General features: G+C 33.5%; 1 protein-coding gene across 8 annotated transcripts in view; it reads right to left on the bottom strand.

Moving 5' to 3' along the window:
* The window catches only part of LOC120769762 (protein FAM102B), a 184,987-nt gene extending 165,551 nt beyond the window's left edge, over positions 1 to 19,436 (bottom strand). For 6 of the 8 annotated variants that reach the window (XM_040096934.1, XM_040096930.1, XM_040096931.1 and 3 more), the window contains exons 1-2: positions 19,308 to 19,436; positions 18,040 to 18,304 (exon numbers count right to left, since the gene is read on the bottom strand). The gene's annotated coding sequence lies outside the window, so the exon portion shown is untranslated. Of the gene's footprint in view, positions 1 to 18,039; positions 18,305 to 19,172; positions 19,201 to 19,307 lie in introns of those variants that run through there. The other 2 variants (XM_040096927.1, XM_040096925.1) reach the window with 2 other exon arrangements.
* Positions 19,437 to 21,425: the final 1,989 nt, after the last annotated feature.

The raw sequence follows: 21,425 nt of genomic DNA, 5'->3' as shown, positions 1-21,425 counted from the left end.
AATATAATGTAGTTGCCATCTGTCGAATTAATATTTTGCAAAACAAAACAAAATGTGATTTGAATATTTTTTAAATTACAAAAAAAAAATAGTTTTGTGTTGCCACCTATTTAAAAATAATATAGTATAATGGTGAAGTAAGATAACAATTTGAAAATAATATTGCGAAATATATAAATTTGGTGTAGCCACGTATTTCAAAAAAATATTTTGGTGTAGGAACATAATGATTAAAAATTCGTTTACAAAAAAATATTTTTGGTATTGTCACCTCTCTGAAATATTGTTTTGCTGCAGGAAAATAACGATTTTAGTTTTTTTAAAAAACAATAATATATTTTCGGGGTTGTCACCTATCTGAAAACAATACTCCGGTTAAAAAATTATATTTTGAAAATTATTCATAAGCCGTGAGTCTAAATTTTTTAGCTTCTAACACATTTTTATGTGAGAATTGTAAGTCTGGCAACCTCAAGTAACAAAAATTTCTAAATAACTATTTTTATTAAAAGTATATTAGGTGTTTTTAGTATGAAATAGATATTATTTTAGAAAGTATTTAACAAATATATAACTATATCACGTTGCCACTTAATTCAAAATATAAAAAAATGTTTTCACATCAACACCTACCCAAATTGGACTGATACGAAAGTATTATTTAAGAAAGCTAATGTCTAAGTACACAACTTTATAAGACTACAGAAAATATTTAACAAAATTTTAAATTTATAAGGTTGCCACCTGATCCGAAATATAAAAAAAATGTTTCCAAAGCTACATTTACTGAAATTGGATACGAGGGTATCATTTAAGAAAGTTTAAGTCTGAAAATACAACTTTAAGAGACTGAAGAAAGTATTTAACAAATACATAACTATATAAGGTTGCCACCTTATCCGAAATATATTAAAAAAAATGTTTTCAAAGCTACGTTTACGCAATTTGGAATGATACAAAAGTGATATACTGAAAAAGACTGCCTTAATTTCGGTAGTGGCTATGTAACGCCTCATCACATGAGAGATTTTGAAAACACAGGGTTGCAATTTATTTGCAAGGGACTATTTTCTTTGTTTATTATCAAATAGACGAGAAAATTTTGTATTTGACCAAACCTGCTAAAATTAGCAAATCCGATTTAAGAAGAACTACGCCAGGGCAACACCGTCTTGCTTTTTCAAAAATATTCCCATTTAATGTAAGATCAATATTGCGCAAGAAACAAGACTCAAACTATATTTTACAATATCGACATTTCATTGAGGTGCTCAATAAATTAATTTGAGGTTCAATATCATGTCACGTGTGCTCGTGGTTGTCCAATACTGTTAGTACTTCAAGTGAAATATTGAAGAGCAGAGGTTTCCAAATACAAAGGAGCTATTTTTACGAAAAAAAATTATAATATTATCCTTTGTTTCATAATACATTCTCCCAAAGTTGGATTTCAATTGTTACTTCCAGGTGAGGTACCCGATAATGGAGAAAGGGCATTATAGGGGAGGAAGTTACCATCTCAGTCAATACCTTGGGGTCCAAAATGGTCTGCGCAATAGGCACGGGAGTATATTACTATGATCTTGACATTTCTCTTTCTATTCATCCACCGAACTTGTCGAGTAGAGAGTAAGAAAATAATTTTCCACTTTCTTTGTGAATGCTCAGCCCTATCGCAGATACGACCCAGAATACTTGGAATCCATCAAGCATCAAACCGAGAATGAATGTCTACGAAAAGCTTAACGGACGTTAATAGCTTCATTGAAACCACAAAATGGTTTGAAAGAGAAGGTGAAAGGTTATCAAAATGGCACATCTACTCCTAATTGAGCCCGAAATACAACAGGGCTGCACTCCTACCTACCTGCCTATCCTTTGCCTGAAGATTTTGTATTGAAGAAAATAAGTTCGGGTGTTCTTTCCACCAAAACCATGTTCATACTTGTATTTAAAAACCACACCTATCCTTGTTTTAGTAATGAACAACCTGCAAACGATTTTTATATCAAAATGAAGTTCCTAATATATTTAAATATGGAGACACAAACTTAGAGGTTAATGTTCATTGGTCTCATAATTAACCAAAAAATTATCGATTTTTATCTCGCATCCCGAATTTCGTGAAGATATCAGGACAAATAAGAAAGTTTTCCCTACAAGGACTTGATTTGATTCGGTCAGTCTATATGGTAGCTAAAGTGGTCCGATATCAACGCTTCCGACTAATGAGCAGCTTCTTGAAGAGAAAAGAATAAGTGCAAAATTTCAGATGGATATCTCATAGATTTAGAGACTAGTTCGGAGAGGCTAAATCGGCTCAACGCTTCACGCTGACCTTTTATATGCATATATGCCTTAAAGGGATCCAGACGGTCCCTTCAGGGTATAACAAAATTCGTGACAAACATGATTTACACTCTTTAGGGTATAATTATACTTTCAATACAGCAACAAAAAATTTAAGTGAACCCAAAAATCACCAACTCTTCATCACAATTCATTAATTCGAAGCAATTGTTAAGAGATTTAGGGCGACTTAAATCACCAAATCTCGCAATATTAAATCCAAATAAGCTTAATAGATTTCATAAATGGTCAAAAAGGCAGACCTAGAAAACCAATAATACAAAAATTGATAAATTACTGAAAACAAATACAAAACCAAAGCAATGCGGTATGTATAGACGACCTTGACAAAAAATGGTACAGGTAAGAAACTAACAACAAAACAAATTGAATATATTCATGCGCCGCCGCATGAATATGTGTAAGAGAAGAGCAAAAAAAAAAATATAACAAAAAATACACTAACAAAAACAAAAAAATAACAACATTTACAACAACAAAAGCAAAAACACGAGACAATGTCAGCCACAAGAAACGTTGAACCGAAATGTGTGAAATTTGTAAAGCAAAACCAAAGACGCGGCTACACACAGCCGAGCAAACACCAAAAAAATGTTCGTTACGTTTATAATCGGCGGAAAAATCGAAAAACATAATTAATTAATAAGCGACTGATGCGGCAAGCGACGCATATGCAAATTACTAAGCGCCAAACAATGCGGCGGATGCGCGAACGCTCCGCAATACGAGCTACACACGCGGCTCCAGATAAACACGAATATGTGTTTGTATATATGTATGCATACACTATATATTTACATATATATTACATGTTATAATTTGATCGCGAAAATCTAATGGCAATTGTTGTGTAGAATCGGTTGAGTTAGGCGAAAACCAGTCAGAGTCGGCAGAGTGGAGCTTGAAGAGCGCAGAACACATACTCGAAGCGGTTAATAAACTGTGGCAGGCAGCTTTGTGGAGCCAAAAACTGGTTTTGTGCACCTAATTATGTGTGTATGTACGTGGCTACACATACACTGGTAAATTTTTTTCCGATTGTGTATGTTTGGTTTTTTTCTTTGTTTTTTGCTCAACGGGTACCCAAGCACTCAACGCGCAGAAACTTGAAACGTTAGTGAAATGGGTTTTTTCTGTTGCTTTGGATTCTCTCAACGGATTCAACATTTTGTAATTACTTTAAATATTAATTTTATTGGATTTAAGTTAAAAAAGCTTAAGTCGACTTAAGCTCATTTAATCAGTTTGAGTTCCGCTGATATTACAGACATATTTTTAATATTATTTGAATGGTAGGTTAAGCTTGGAGCATGTAGGCATGTGTAGAAGTTCACGCAAGTGTGGAAAGTTCTTTGAACGCCATTCAATTGCGATTGGACCTGAAACGATTATTTTACATGTGGCTCAAGCATCTTACGACTTCCGGTTTTAGACCAAGTATACTCTGGGTTACCATAAAAAAATAACATCCGCGGATGAGAGACTCCCTTTGGATTGCCACCCCTGCAAAAATGTTAAGGAATACGATTTAAGGGCATGCACCTGGAATTTACGGTTCTTTAATTGGGAAGTTGCCGCTGCCCAGCTGATTGATTTCCTCTTTAGAGTAAAGAACCGCCGTCCAGGAATTGCTACAGACGGGAAAAGGACTTTGGCGAGGAGGTCTACTGCAAGAGCTTGGAGCGTACCTATGAGAGCTGCGTCTCCGCAATATCAAAATTGTGCTTGGTGACTTTAAAGCCAGGGTGGGCAAAGAAGGTATCTTTGGCACAACGGTCGGTAAATTCAGCCTCCATGAAGAAACATTCCCAAATAAGTTGAGGCTGATCGACTTCACCGTGGCCCCAAATATGGTTATCTGTAGTATGAGATTCCAGCTTAGAAAAATTCATCAAGCTACCTAGCTGTATTCGGATCTAAAAGCCACTAACCAGATCGATCACGTTGTGATAAACGAAAAACACGTATTCATTTTTAGACGTGCGTACGCTCTGAGGTCCTAACATCGACTGGGAATTCCAGCTTGTTGCAGCTAAGATACGCAACTGCCTATGAACAGCATAAAACGCACGTCAACATACACAGGGAACGTTCGACGTCGAGAAGCTGCTATCACAACAGACAGCCGAACGATTTTCTACTCGACTTGCACTCCTGCTCTCTGAGAGCACTCGTCAACAACTCGGTATAAGCGTACTTTGGGACGGCATTTCAGCGAACTAAGAGTCAACGGCTACGCTGGCTAGGTCATTTCGTGTACATGGATGAAAACGCACCAGCTCCGAAGGTGTTCGACGCAGTACCCGCGGGGGGAAGCAGAGGAAAAGGTAGACCTCCACTTCGTTGCAAAGACCAGGTGAAAACCTCAGGTCCGGCGATCACAACTTCATTCGACGAAAAGTTCTTCACAACGAGCATTGTTTTACAGGAAATGGTCGCTGGAGACCAGATCTGGAGAATACGGTGGATGAGAAACAATTCGATTTGCATTGCTTTTCTTTCTTTTCCTTGAAATATAGCGTTTTTCAGCGATTTCGTCTTTTAAACGGTCCAATAACGCTATAGCCCGCGGGTTGATTGGGTGCAGTCCACCCGGAATACTATCGATTGGATTTCGGAGTGAAATGATGGAGCCATGCTTCATCCATTATCATATATCGATGAAAAAAATCGGGTTTATTGCGCTTAAACCTCTCCACACTGCTTTCCCGAGGCAATGTCCGGAAACTCGTCATCAAGCCAAGTTTTTGCTTCAACACTATTTTTTCTCTTCAAAAATCAATATTTTATCAACACGCGAAATTCCCATTTTTTTTTCACAATAACAAAAGTTGCTTTGCCGAACCGCAATTTATACAAGCAGCTTTTGAAGGTTAGGCCTAACTAGTAATCATATTTAGTATCATTGGTTCGACCAATATTCGAAATTAACAAAAAAAAATAACAATAGATTAAATGATATTGAAAAACATATCATGGGAAAAAATCGTAAAAATATATACGTCGCTGAATACAACAACTCAACAATTAATTTGTAAAATACGAAAGAAAACTGTGAAGAGCTACACACAAATATTATCCACAACAACTACAACAAACATAGCTTGTACCATAAGCATACATACAAGTAAAACTAGAAGACATGAAAATTTATAGACAATGCCATAGGCAAACACACACAAAAACTCAAGCACCGGCCTGCGCGTTAGAAGTGTGAAGAACACGCATATCAGCGGCATGAACTGTAAGCGCGCAGAGGTCATGGCGCCGCTAGCTAGCACGCTAGCACTGCAACTTGCCCCCCAACATAGAGAGACATAGAAAACCACGCTTCCTAAGGGAGCCATTCGTTATGTTTACAGTTTTCAATGTGATTTCTAGTTCTGCTTTGTCGTTTTTTGTGCATTTCGTATGACTTAGAGACGATGCTCATGTGTTCGAGCGTTGGAGTCAATGCTTTGAAGCTGTGTGCGCGGTCTTCACTTGGTCAGCGTTTCCAGTGTGCTGCAAGAAGCTGTGTAAACTCAGTTGCATATAATATAGAGGAGGTCTTACAGCAGCTAACCTCTCTTATCGCTCACTCTTTACTTCGTAACTAAGTGACTGGTGCAAGTTTTCCGGATTTCTGCTTTGGACTGGGCAGCTACATGAGTATATGCATATTTATGAATATATAACGGGTGATCCAAGTAGTGGTAATTTTTAATAGATTTTTTTGACAGCTCACGCCTGAGTCGTGTCAAGTTGTCATGTTATTTTTGTTCAGTATTGTTTGGCATTTCATCGAGGAAGCACTTACACTTGAAAAACGTTTATAAATCGTTCACGTTCAACTTGAAGAGATTCCAGAGCTGCTATTTCATACTGAAAAAACAACGCTTTGGTGTGGTTTGTGGACCCGTGAAATCATTCTCCAAAAATGATGGCGGTGAGAACGTAAACGTCAATGGCGACCGTTATCGCGCCATGATAACCGACTTTTTGATACCTGAAATTGAAGCTCTTTATCTCGACGACATTTGGTTTCAACAATACAGCGCCACTTCACACACATCGCATAAATCAATGAATTTATTGAGAGAACACTTCGGCGAGCAGATATTTTCACGTTTTGGGACGGTTGATTGGCCACCAAGATCGTGTGTTATTACACCGTTAGACTCTTTCCTGTGGGGATATGTAAAGTCTGAAGTCTATGCGGACAATCTCGTTTCGATTCTAGCCTTGGCGCAAAACATCACGTTTGTCATTATCCAGTTACCAGTCGAAATGCTCCAACGAGTCATCGAAAATTGAACTCAACTCAATTGGACCGCGGCTAACTTTCGCAAGAGATAATAATCAAAAAATAAATGCGAAAGAACGTTCTTTCGAATGATAATAAACAATCCCCAATAAATTTGAAGTTTCGGTGTTTTTTCTTCAAAAAAGTAGGGAACCTCGATGTGAATCACCCTTTATATGCATGTATGTATGTATTGAAACTGAATGGTGAGGGCTTGCTTTCGTAGTCTATCTAACTTTGAACTAGCCAACAACAAATATGTATCTGCATATGTAAATCACCAGCATGTGGGTTGTTGGCATCACTTCAAGCCTTTAACGGTACAGCATAGTCTTACTCAATCATTACCAAGACATTATGTACAGACACGTCTGTCTGTGTCTTCAAACCTTTACTACATTACAGCTACGCTCGTATTATGTAAACTAAATCGTTGTTTTAAGTGTGTACGACGTCGTACGGTCTTCATCGTCTTTTGTGGGTACCTTTTCCACATCACACCCAGGCGAGCGCTTAGTTATCAGCATAAATGCTATATTACAAGTGTTACGTTATACATTAAAGTTATGACTTTTCAGAGCCGGCTTTTTATTACGTTCAATTTTCTACCATGACCACATGGCAACAATAAAAATATGTGAAACAAAAAATATTTGAAGAAACAAGAAACAAAGCGGAAATTGGCACGTGGAAACTTACACGTAAGTTAAATGCTTGAATGGGAGGCAGTAATGTGTTGCTTGTAGGGCAATAGAAACATATAGACATAGGTGAATAACTGTATTACAACTGTAAATGGGCGTATAAAAGTATGTATCTGTCTAGGTGCGGAAAGTTCACTGGGACGCAGCGCTAATTTTACGTTTGTGGGAAAATTAAGTGGTGTGACGGGTAGAAGTGTTCGCGGTCAATAACGGTACTTAATGGTGAGACTTTGATGTAATAATAGAGAAATTATGTGCATACGCTTTGCGAATGATATTTAACTATAAAGTAGTTAGGTAAAGACATTACGTAAAGGGCATGCCTAGTGTGGCAGGCTAAAAAAACTCATTTTTTGGGAATGAAAGATATTACTAATAATTGTTCAAAATTCAGAAATAAAAAACAATACATAGGTTATATTTGGATGTACAAATGTTAGTAATTTTTGGGAAAAAAAATTAGGAAAAAATATTTTAAAAATTTGGGAGTTCCAAGAGATCTTTGGCGGTGATGATAGTGATGGGATCATTTTCGCGTCTAAAGATGATCCAAGAAGAACTTTTAATACTCTTGAATAGATTAATAATCTCTTCATTTTTCTTTCGAAAGACCTCTACATGTTTCTTCTTTTTAAAAACTTCGATTTATTCTTGACAAAATTCGTCCAACTAAATATTCCAAAACTTGTCAGTTATTTCAGTAAGACAAAATATTATTTAATTGCCCTCAAAAACTTCATAATGAAATAAAGTTATTTTTTTAACATCAAGCACTGTCAAATTTTACTAATATATCGATTTTCTCGCGCTGTATCGTACATTCGCTGACTATTGTGATTTGTTTTTGCTTGATTTTTCTCAAATTTGTATTGCACATCGGTTATGCATTATGTGCTCATCTTTTTCATATCACTTGCCAAAATATTCAAAGTACCGTTTCGTCAAAAAAACCTTTGAAGCTGGAAACCGATTATACAATTTAAGGATTTTACTAACATAATAATTAAAAACACTGATCTGCATGCAAGGTCTAACGTTTTAAATGAATCTTAAAACCTTTTCAAAAATTGTAAATGGATATATTTTTAGGCTTCTATGAATTATTGTCTTATAACCTAAATTTCAGAAAAACTAAAGGCTATATGTATATGTATTTAAGTCTACATATTTTTTTTTTCCAAAAATTGTGTAAATAGAGTAAGTTTTTCGAAGAAAAAAATTCAATGTCAAGAACAAATGTATCCAGAGTTGTATTCTATAACTTTGTCTCATATTTAAACGACTATTTTGACAAGTAAAATATTATTTGCTTCAAAATCTATAAAAGTAAAGTAAGTTTTTCGAACAAATAATTCCATTTCTGGAATAAATTTTTCCAAAATTGTATTCAATGGCTTCGTCTCATATTTAAATGCCTCTTTTGACAAGTAATATATTATTATTCTCTTTTCGTTCCAATTCCACATATTTTAGACATATACTTTATATCTTAAACCTCATATTCTCGTACTGCATCACTACTTCAACTCTCATTTAATCTATTTCTTTCCTCGTACTATTTTTAGAGATAAGAAAAAGCTTTAGCGGAATGAGATAATTGAAATTTTGATGCACAGTGATTTTAATACCCTCACATAACATCCCTTTCAGGTTGAGTAAGCTCATCGACTACCTGTAACTCGCCAAAATCCACAAGTTTAATGGTTCGTCTTAACCTTGCCCACCACAAAAATTATGCAAACTCTAGTGATGGGAAAAATGAAAGCAAAAGAAACGAAAAAAAGGGTTGAAACAAAGGAAAACTTAAAGAGTCCGTCATAAGGTGGGTAAGATAGGAGGTTAAAAGCGAGAGCAAAAAATAAAAATAAACAAAGTGAGGATACAAAATCCACAGAAGAATTACAAAATCCTGTATTAAACTCAAACGAACAACTAAGGGTGTCCAAAAAACGTGCAACAACCTGGCAGACAATCGGGTTGTATGTATGCGAGAAAGCCACAAAGGCGAAGAAATCAAAGAAAACAGTAGCAAAAATAAGCAAACAACAAACAGAATTGTTGAGGGAATCGGTAGATAAGTGAAAAAAACAAACAACAATGCAAGCAACGGCAACAAAGTGTCGGCATTAAATGGGGTATTCAAATTGAGGGTTGAATTTACAAGGCTGAGCGCAAGGTTTACTTGAATGGTGAGGGAGGTGGGCTAATAGCTCACTCAGTTTGTTTCAGCAATCATCTGAAAAAAGGTGCGTTAAAAATGGAAAGCAATTATGTTTACCGACGATTATGAGGGTGGAAAATAATTACAGCTAGGTTGGTAGCGTTAATATGCTACACAGCTGCAGCGCAGTACACGGGCAATTATTTGACCAAGATAATGAAGAATAATGATACACACTTTCGGTTGATATAAATGGGTGTCAAAATGTTAAATATTTTGGACTGCTGTTAGGACCTTCTTTGATATAGAGGGAGCTGTCAATAACGTCCTGCCGGAAACAGTCGTATCTACTCTGGACTATCTTGGGATTGAATCGAACCTCAAACACCTCATTTTAAGCCTTCTGTGCGACAGAGTGATTGAAACGGAATGGAGTAGGGGAACCTCACAAGGTGGAGTTCTCACACCTCTGCTATGGATCCTGGTCGTTAACGACCTGTTTAAAAAACTTGAAACTCGTGGCTGCAGGGTGATTACTTATGCAGACGATGTAGACCCAAATAAAATCGAGATGGTTTTATTCACCAGAAGATACAAGATTCCGGAGACACCGCTGTCACGAATTGAAGATATCCGTCTGCCACCAGCGGATACAGTGCAATATCTAGGGCTCATCCTGGATAGTAAATTTCATGAAAGCCAAATATCGAGAAGAGGACAAAAAAGGCATCGATTGCTTTGAACTGCTGTAGAGGAGTCATTTTCAAAAGGCGGGATCTCTCACCGAAATTGGTCCTCTGGCTCTACGACTACATGCTCTTTGAAGTCTTTATATGGTGGAGGGCTCTAAAAAAGACCTCACTTGCAAAGAAACACGAGAGCGTTCAACGGACGGCACTCATCAGCATGTGTGGTGCAATAAAGTTCACTCCAATCATGGCACAGAGAGTCTGGTTTACTAAAAGAAAACGGATCTAAGCCCTCAGATATCTTCATCCACTTTGGCTTCATACCGGATCATTTGGATTATGGAGTCGCCAAACCGAACTCTGGCGACTCCTTCTCTACCCATATACAGGCAAAGGAGTTGTGGGTAAGAAGAAACCGTTGGAGGAAAGGGGCAGTGAACAGCTTTATGGATGGATCAAATCTTAGGGGGAAAGGTTGGTGGAGGGGTCTACTGTCAAGTGCTCTATATGACCTCCAGTTTCTGTCTTCCTGACTGTTGCAGTGTCTTCCAGGCCGAAGTTGCAGCCATTATGGTAGCAATAGATTTACTTGCTCCTCAGCGCAGCCTCCTTCAGAGGAGTGACCATCCGCAAGAGAGCAGAGCGGTGATACTAGCTTTGTGATAATACTGGTATGGGTACCAGGCCATAGCGGGATCGCAGGAAATTGTAAAGCTGATGAACTACAAGAACAAGAAAAGGCACCCTAGAACCGCTATCGGTAAAATGGTTCGGTGTTTCCGTATCCTCTTGCGTTCTGCTACTAAAGAGCAAAGCCTCGCGGAAGCTCGGTCAGCGATGGGATACCATCGGTACATGCGCTGTCGCAAAATCCATTCTGCCCAAGATCGTTCGCAAGAGGTCTTGTGATCTCTTTGCATTTGGTAAGGCTAGCCTCTCCCTAGTTTTGGGGTTCTTCTTTCCTATTGCTTCACAAAGGACAAAATACATCAATCGAGGTGCGACATTTGATCAGTCATCTAACCTAACCCTATGACGGTAATATTCATTATGATTACTCCTTTTTCAATTGTTAATACATTTTTTTAAAATGAATTTAAGTAATTCTAATAAATGTGTGTTCCTGCTTTGATAGAGCATACATATAGAAACCAAAAAGAATCCAAAACGGCAATAATACAAAAATATATTCAAGAGAACACATGCAAACACACGATTGCTCCCACACAGACTCTTAAGCGCATTAAATTGATATCTTCATAAATATAACTGTACATATGCAACTAAAGCACTGCTGTCACATATTATCTTACAGCACAATTCCGAAAACAGCAACAATAACAACAAAAAACATTAAATATGAATGCAACAAAAATTTGAGACACTCAAATCCGCAGCGCTGCATTTTCTGAAGAAGACAGAACTAAGTAGACAAGCAGACAGAATAAACAGACAGACACAACAAAAGCTTGTGTCAAATTCCTTTGGAGAAGAAATGTGTGTGTGCATTGTCAAAGGTTGTATTGATCAAAGCGGCGCAAGCGAAGAACTGGCCAGAATTTATTGAATACAGCGTGAGGGAAGGCGGGGATAAAGCTAGCAAGAGGGGACTCAAAGCGTGGGTACACAAGCATAGCACTGCCACATGGACATGCACACACCCTAATGTGGCTAACAGTGAAGAATATGCAGTAATTTTCAATTTCTAGCACCCAGCACAGCTCCTACCCCTCTACCCTAGATATTCGAACACCGAACGCACACAAGTTGTCTTTATTTCATAAGCATTAGCTTACGTGTCGCTGTTGTTGTTGTGTAAAGTGAAAAATATGAATTTAATTGAATGCATCCTCATTAAATTTGTGCGCCCCATATTCCCCAATATTTACATATTTGTGGGATCCGCTGCGCGATTGTCGTCAACGGCGAGCAGCTGCTGTTTCAGCTGGAGGCAAATGCACACACCCACACATGTGTATATATACACGTATGTGTGCTCCCATGTGGTTCTAAGCTAGCAATTGTTGCGCAAATAGCTGCTCCGCTCTGCTGGCTGTTCGCTTGCTTGCTTCATTGGGCAACCTTTTTTTGGTGGGATGCTGGCTATAAATCGCATTATATTTGATTTAGCGATTTTTATTTCTCATTTTGATTATTTTGCTTCAATTGAAATCACTGCAGCAGTTTGAATTGAATCACAGCGCAATTTCTTCTATTTGCACAGCAGCATTTTTTTGAATATTTCTAGATTTTATCGCAGCACAGTCATGTGTAAAATAATAAATCGTAAGCAAAAGTGTGGAATATTTTGAACGAATAAAATTAATGGCGTGAAAATTTTGGTGTGATGGGTATTGGAATTGGGGGTATTTTTTGATTTTTGAATAAAAAAAAATTAGATTTTTTTAAATTAAATAAATTTTTTTACAGAATTTGGGAGTTGTATAAAATCATGAAAACGTTAACTTCGGCTGTCCCGAAGCAGTAATACCCTTCGCGGATGCGATTTTATAGTATAAAGGAGTATAAAAAGATCTTTAACTTGATTTTGATCTGTCAGTTTATATGGCAGTTATATGATTTAGTGATTCGTTCTCAAAAATTTCTTCGGCGATTAAAGCATTATCTCAAAAACTAATCCATGTCCAATTTCGTAAAGATATTTCTTTAAATAAAAAAGGTTTTCATACAAAAACTGCATTTTGACCGTTCAATTTCTATGGCAGCTATATGATATGGTGGTTCGATCTAAACAATTTCTTCGGCGATTAAAGTATTATCTCGGAAAATAATCCAGTCCCATTTTGGTAAAGATATCTCTTCAAAAAAAAAAAGTTTTCCCTACAAAAACTTTATTTTGATCGATCAGTTTGTATGGCAGCCATATGCTATAGTGGTCCGATATAAACAATTTCTTGGGAGATTATAGCAACACCTCAGAAAATAATCCAATCCCATTTTGGTAAAGATATCTCTTCAAACAAAAAAGTTTTCCATGCAAAAACTTGATTCTGATCGATCATTTTATATGGCAGCTATAAGCTATTATAGTCCGATATTGTCGATTCCGACAAATGTGTGGCTTCTTAGCGAAAAAGCGACATCCGCATAATTTCAAATCGATATCGATGACCAAAAAATGTCTGAGCGCTCTAAAAGACAAAGAAGCTCAAATGGAATTATATTCACTCCTTGCTCTGCCTGTATACAAAAAAAAAATTGCAAATAAACTTTATAGGAGTATGTGCCTTCAGAAATGTTAAACATATGTATGTAAGTACAAATTGTTTTTTTTTTTTAATGTTAAAAGCCACACCCTCTTACTCTGATTTATACATAACATTCCTTTCAAATGATGCTCAATTCCACATACTTTTATGCCTTTCTGTTTGTTTTGTTGTTTATTTTTGTTGAATGTTTTGCTTTCATTACTGCTTGATGCCATTAAAATTCCAAACGACTTTTTGCAAATTTTTCAATCTCAAAAATAAATTAGAACAATGAAACAAAACGAAAAAAATAATGCTTGTTTGTAAGTACAAAGTAAAAATGTGGTTTTTGAAGAACTTAAAGAGAGTACGAAATTTCAATAAAAAGTAAAATATGCGGGTTTTAAAGCAGTTAAGCAAAATTGGAAATTTCAAGTAATTTTAGTCAATTTTTTGAAATATCAAATAAATGAAGGAAAAAAATTTGAAACGATAAAATAAGAAAATAAATTACAAAAATTGTAAATTCAAAAAAAAAACAATAAAAAATAATAAACAAAAATAAAAAAAATATTAAAAAATAATAAAAAAATAAAAAAATAATAATAATAATAATAAAAAAATAATAAAAATAATAATAATAAGAAAATAATAGAAATAAAATTAATAATAAAAATTGACAAATAAAATCACAGAAAATTGAAGAAATAAATTGAAAAAAAAAATAAAACAATTTTAAACAAAAATTAAAAAAAAAATTATATAAAAAAATGAATTAAAGAATTTAACTATTAAATTAAAAGATAGATCATCAAGAAAATAAATAAAAAATACCAAAATAAAATAAAGAAATTAGTAGATATTTAACTAAGACAAATGAAAAAACAATTAAATTAAAAACATGGAAAAAATTTTTAAAATATGTAAAAATTCACATATAATATACATATGTAAATAAATAATAGAAAGTGGTTCTTAAAGTTATTTCCAGATTTTTGCTATATTTTAAATAATTTAAAAAAAATAAAAGAAATAAAAAACATAATAACAATTAATAAAAAAGTTAATTTTAAAAATTAAAAAAAAAATTAAACAAAAAACAATAATTAAAAAATAATAATTAAAAAAACTAATTATAAAAATTTAAAATAATTAAAAAATAGATTATAAAGAAAAGAGTTAAAAAATGTTAAGTAAAATAAAAAGAGAAATTAAAAAAAATTTATTTAAACAAATTAAAAAACAAATTAAATTAAAAGCATGAAAAAATTGAAAAAATAAATGAAAAATATGTAAAAATTCGCATATATGTACCTACATAAATATAATTCATAATAAAATGTGGTTCTTAGAACAACTTCCAGATTCTCCCTAATTTTTTTAAATAATTATTATAAAAATAAGAAAGTTATTTGAAAAAAATAGAAATAAACAGAAAATAAAAAAATTAATTAAAAACTAATTGAAAAAAATATAAAATTTCAAAAAAATTTAACATAAAAAACAGAAATAAAAAAAAAAAAGAAAAAAAAGCCAAATAAAAAAAGAAAGAAAAAAATTAACTAAAAAATAATAATTGAAAAAAAAAATTATAATAAAATTGAAAAAAAATAAAATTAAAAAAAGGAAATAAAAAAAGTAAAAAACAAAATAAAAAAGAAATAGAAAAAGAAAAAGAAAAAAATTAATTAAAGAAAATTTAAAAAAATATTAAATTAAAAACATGGAAAAAATTATAAAAAATATGTAAAAAGTACAACTATAAATAAATAATAAAGTAAAAAGTTAGAAAATAGGCCAGAAAAAATGTTAAAAATCTGTAAATTTATTTTCAAATAGAAACAAAAAAATGTTGTTAAAAAATATTTAAAAAAAAGTTTTCATAATACGTTTTTACAAGAAAATCGAATAATAATTTTTAAAAAGCAAATAAATAAAGTATCAAATGTATGTATGAAAACAACACTATAGCATCTGACATATCGATCTGCCTATATCATCTGAGCGAGCAATATCAAGATAAAGGCTTTTTTATATTCTCTTCTGCTATATGAAATGGTTCTGTGATAGATATTGTCTTCGAAGCAGCAAATGTTGATGTGTAGACTTGTTTGTGTTTTACTTCATCACTCAAATTTTTTTTGTCAAACTATGCAGCATTAAAAATTAATATATCAAAAAACGAAGAAATTCGTCAAAGACTAATAATTCTACAATTATGAATTGCTTATAAATATTATATTATTTTTTTATAATTGTCATTCTTTTTTCCACCAAAACTAGCTAACTTTTTGCAACTTCCCTACAATTTTCGCTTCCATATACATCCATATGTACATACATATGTACGTATGAGTATATGCATGTACATATGTATGAATGTACACAATCACTAACTAAATGCTTTGGAGGAAGACTGCGAATTGGTATTCCAATTTGATTTGCCACAATCAAAGCACAGCAGGCAAACCAGAAAATTCAAAACCTCTTCTTTTTTGATTAAATTGAAATTTTTATATACATATGTATGTATGTAGGTGCTGTGGCTACTCCAATGCGCCGACATGTGGGGCAGCAATAGTTGTTGGTGTGTCATTTGAGATGCTCAAGTGGCTGCTTGCGTTCTGTGTGCCGTCCACTTCAAAGCATGTACATATGTATGTAGATACATATGTTTGTACATTTGTAAGCTTCAAAGCATGTAGATACCATATGTTTGTACATATGTAAGCAGCGCAGCCAGTTGAAGCACACACATTCATTAAAATCGACTAAAGTGGCTTCTACGCTTTCTTTATATTTTAGTTTTATTTTTAATTTCTTTTACTTTACTCAATCTCGTCTCTTTCTTCATACAGCGATTCAAGATCTTTGCTTTCTTTAGAACTTTTTTTTTGTTGTGCAGCACTTTTTAGTTATGATCTTATTTTAAAGTATTTTTTCTTATTATTTTCTTTTTTAATTTTTATTATTATTATTTTCCTTTTTCATGCTTTTTATTATTTTTTTTTAAGAAGTCGAACTTGTATAGACATTGCCACCGCTTTTAGCGCCCGACATTAGACGAGCCTCAAGCAAACTGGCTAAACTTGTTTCCAAGCGCTAATAAAAAGTCTAAAAAGTAAAAATACGAAAAATAACATTGAAGCAGAAGAATAAATGAAGAAGCGCAGAATGAAAAATATCAAGGAATGTTTAAGTTCCGGCAAAACGAAAATGGATTAATACTTTTATCAGCTTGTTGTTTTTGTGAGGCTTACTGTTACTCTGTGTGTTAAGAAAATGTTAAGTTAAGAATGAGGGAACATCAAGACAGTGGTGATGAGGAGGCCTAATGATGAGTTTAATAAGGAAGCAAGCATTTAATGAGTGGCATAAGTAATGATTACTTTACTATGAAGAGGGAGGGTAGCTAAAAACAAAACAAGTAAGGAGGAGATAAGTTCAGATATAACCGATTATTTTATACGCAGTCTAGATCGAGTTTTCACACGATGTTATACAATCTTAGCAAAAATATTCACCGTTATTAGAAAAACAGGCTCCTTTAATACTGTATTATTAAGATAATTCATATATTGGCCGGTATAAGGGGTATAAAGGCACCCGAAAGCTCGAAAATCCTTATTTTAGGTATGTGGGGGCTGAGGGATTTACTGACCCGATTCAGTTCATTCGTGGCACACAGACATACATTTTAGGAAAGAATTCTCTTTAAATTTCAAAGATATATCTCACACATTGTCCGATATTTTTCCCACATATTCACTATCTAAGCGCTGAGCAGTTTTTGTTGGATTCGGACAATTTTTGATTTGTACTCTTCCCAGTTCCCCCATCATAAGGATATCTCAATTTTTACACAAGTTACAAGTCGGACGTACGGACGGCCAAACATACAGTCCCCGGATTTTAACTCGTCTCGTTATTCTGCTAATTTAATTTTGTATAAACCTAAACCTATCGCCCTTATTTACTATAATAAGCTCTAGCAACAAGTTTGCAAGATTCTCTATAATAGCATACGCTGTACAGGATGTAGAAATACACCTGACCGCAGAACGCTTACACATTTAATCTGATTCATTCACATGCGAGTTTTCCGTTGAAAAATATTATGGTTTATTTCCAAAAACAGTAAGAGAATCACTCCATAATTAAACGGATAACTAATTAGTTAACTTTTGTTAAACCTACGAGTTCACAATAAATGTTAAAGCACTTCTTAAGAATATTATTCACACAAAGCAAGTTTGAGCTATTAGCAACTTTTTTTACACAAAGCTTACACACGCATACAATATTTGAATAAGGCGGACAAAGCTTGTGAAAATTAATTAAAAAATAAGAAAATATATTTAAAAATAATAATAAAAATAAAATAAAAAACATTTTTGAATGAAAAATTATATATGTATATAAAACAAAATAAAAATCAAAAATAAAATAAAAGTTCAAAAAATATCTATATGTATGTATGTACATATATAAAACAAAGTAATAATGAAAAAATATATAAAACCAAATAATAATTAAAAATTATCACAATATAATTCTATAATTTTTTCTAACGCCGCGCATTAAAATTATGACTTTTTCACAACAAAATCCGGCAACTTACCTTTTTGAACTGTAAGAGTTGAAACAATGCTGTTGCTTGTACACGGCGCTATTGACAGGCTTTACTTTGCCAAGATTACAGGCGAGCCGCACCTTTGTATACCAATTAACTGTTTACGCAGCTGCTATGGATTTTTGTTGTGTTTTAGAAGCGTTTGACACTAACTGCCGGTTATAATATGCACTTTTTTTTAACAATTTGATATATTTTTAAATCGAAGCACAATAACGATTATTAACACGCAGAACTACTATAAACTGGAAGCCTAAAGTTGAAATTTACGAATTTATTTTACATACAGTAATAATTTTTCTACTAAACAGCGTTTTACAAACGTACATACGAAACTATAGCACAATAAGCAATTTATTACACAATATTTTTTATATAAATTTCAGCTTTGTATTTGTAAAATCACATTGTACAAATTATTGTAAATTGTCGCATTAAAAACAAAATTGAAAATTTTAACTACCAAATCGTTAGATTTTCCGCAAACGTTTGGCGAAAAATATCCGACAGCCGACTGAACAGCATTTAAAAATCCAATTGGCGAATGCCAAGGAGAAAAGTAAGCAAAACAACTACGAATATAGGTGAAAAGCAGACGTCAAGAATCATGAATGAACAACAAGAAGACGCAGCACAAAGCGTACCGAGCAAACAGAGAGAAATAGCAAATAAGTGGCGATAGGAAAGCAAAAAAAAGAACAAATTATATGAAAATTTTATGGACAAAAACCTAAAAATCTCTAAAGAACCAACTTTTGCATAGAGTAATTCTATAATTTTTATTTATTCAGTTGCAGCACTTATTGCACAAGCTATAGAAATTGTTTGGCGTGGCGAGTTGTTGCTGCTAGAATAGCCACACCAGCAATTACGCTATTATTGCAGCCTTTCTACCTGACTTTTGTGCCAATACTGCTATTATAATAATATTTACTATATAATCAGACAGCTGCTATATTACTTTGGTAAAATTTTCGATAAAAACAAAAAAAATTGCTACGGACCCCCCACTTGGTTGAAATTTCTAAAAATCCAGCGCATTTTGCATAAATTCTATAGCACTCAATTGTTTCGTTTCGTTTCGTTGTCTATCTTTCACATATTTCTCATTTCCAATTTACATTTTATGCAATTTATTCACACACTTGTACACTTTTTCACCGATATTCACAAACTTTGCAAAAAATTTTCATGGCACTTGGCTGTATTTTCTTTGCCAAAAATGCGCAAATAAACACCGCCAATGGCATACTCACTTAATTATATATGATTGTGTTGATATTTTAAACTATTTTTCACAATGTGTGTATATATTATTTTTGCACTGCCCGTAAATTATGGAAAATTCGACACGCACTTCTTCCGCTACACTTATAATCGATCCGCCATTTGTTTCTCAACTGACGTTTTGCCTCGCAACGGCGAAAAATAATTCCGTGAATTTTACAGTTCTGCTTTGTGCTGCACGTTCGTATGCCAGCGTTGCACGGAATGTCAAAACTGGTGTACACTGACGGGTAAGTTTGGCAGCACAGCGTATACAGTTTGGCAGGTACTGTGGTGGATATGGTTAGAGAAAGAAAATAATACGAATTATATGTAGATTTTTTAATTAAATTACATGTTTAACTGTATTCAAGAATTTTTTAACCCTTAATAAGAATATTTGCAAGATTTTGGTGCATTATTTGTTTTTTTTTTCAATATGTTTTCTTCAATTTTTTCCGTGCTCGCATTGGTTGTAGGAATGCGATTCGGTTAGCAATTATTGTAATACGATTTACTTTATATAGAAATACGATTGCAAAGTAATTGTATGTTTAAATAGATTTATTAAATTCTAAACCGTTACCATTAGTAGTTGTTAAATTTTTTAACTTTATTTGAACTTTTTATTAATTTTAATACGTTTCCTCTAATTTCTCGTACCTCATTTTCGCAGCACTTATTTTCTGAATTAATTTTATTGCAAACTATATTGGAAAATAATAAACAAATTAGATAACAAAATCATATTATTCATCTTCAGGAAGATCAATGTATATATAGATGCATGAACTTTCGTCTACTAAGTTTAATATTCCTCCAAGAATGGTAAAAATTTTGGGGATCTCATTCGCGAGATTCAACTGAATTCCGATAACTAGTAACCCAAAACTTTTACGTTCATATTTTTTCAATAATTTTGAAAATATTATTAATAAAAATATTTTAATCGTGAAATTTGGAACTCTTTTTTTATGACGTTTTTTGATGAGTTATTCTTTTTAAATTAATTTGATATATTTGTTTTGATTTAGAGCCACTGAAAGTGTGGTACATGACATTGCTATGCACTTTTAGTACCACTGTAATCCTATGGTGGTCGCCTGAACTAAACTCTACAATTGCTGAGTTTGCGCAAATCTCCTTGGAGGCTTTCAAAGTTCAGGATTAATCTTTTGTGCTTATTAAAGGGTTTTATGTCTAGAACTTCTAAGCTTTTCGCACCTTTGCAGGGTTCCCAAAATAGATAAATATGTTGACAGGATGCTCATATATTTCAACAAAGAATTTTTACGGAGCTGAGTAGCTTTTTGCTCTGGTAAAAGTATTTACAGAAACGATTTTAAACTGAAGGTAAGTTAGAAAGAGAAGAAACGAAGTGAACTCCGAGTCATCCAAGGAAATAGTATAGATCTGATATTTAAACAAAGAAGTAGGGATGTCTCCGTAATATGGTATTGAAAGAGATAACGCATTTCGGACGAGGTTTGAAGGTTTCGTGTAAAATCTCTAGCGCCTATTTAGAGAAGTTGGTCCCGGACGAGGTTTGAAAGTTTAAACGGGTAAAAGCGTTAGCGTCTATTTTGAGCAAATCGAGTATTTATACTATTATTATTATAATTTTTAATACTATATATAATATAAAAAAAATCGATTTTTTTGGACACAAATTTAAAAATATTTTTCGAAAATTTGACGTTGATCCGACAAAAAATTTCGGAGATATGGAATTGTATACTGATTCACCTACAATTTTTACACGACTTTCTCAGAAATAATTGTCGGATAATGATCGAAGGAATCGGATGATAATACTTTCGATTTTTTAAGCTTTCTGTGGAAATATATGTACATTTTTTCAGAAAAAATTACTCCTTTTGGGAAAGACGATTTTTGGAAAGCCGGCGCTTTGTCGAAAATGAAAAATTTGGCTAGTTCCTCGATTATTATTTATGCTCATCTCTTTTGGAGGTACTCTTGGGGGTCTGCTACGGCATCAATGGAATCTAAAATATTCATCGGTCATTATGTTAGTATATGTTACACTGGATGGTTGTCACGCCGTATATAAGCCTACAGGAACCTAACAATTTTTAAGTTTACGTTGG

This window comes from Bactrocera tryoni, chromosome 2, assembly GCF_016617805.1.
Source record: "Bactrocera tryoni isolate S06 chromosome 2, CSIRO_BtryS06_freeze2, whole genome shotgun sequence".
Taxonomy (NCBI): Eukaryota; Metazoa; Arthropoda; class Insecta; order Diptera; family Tephritidae; genus Bactrocera; species Bactrocera tryoni.
The sequence above is the reverse complement of the archived record's forward strand: the minus strand, read 5'-3'. Positions and strand labels throughout refer to the sequence as shown.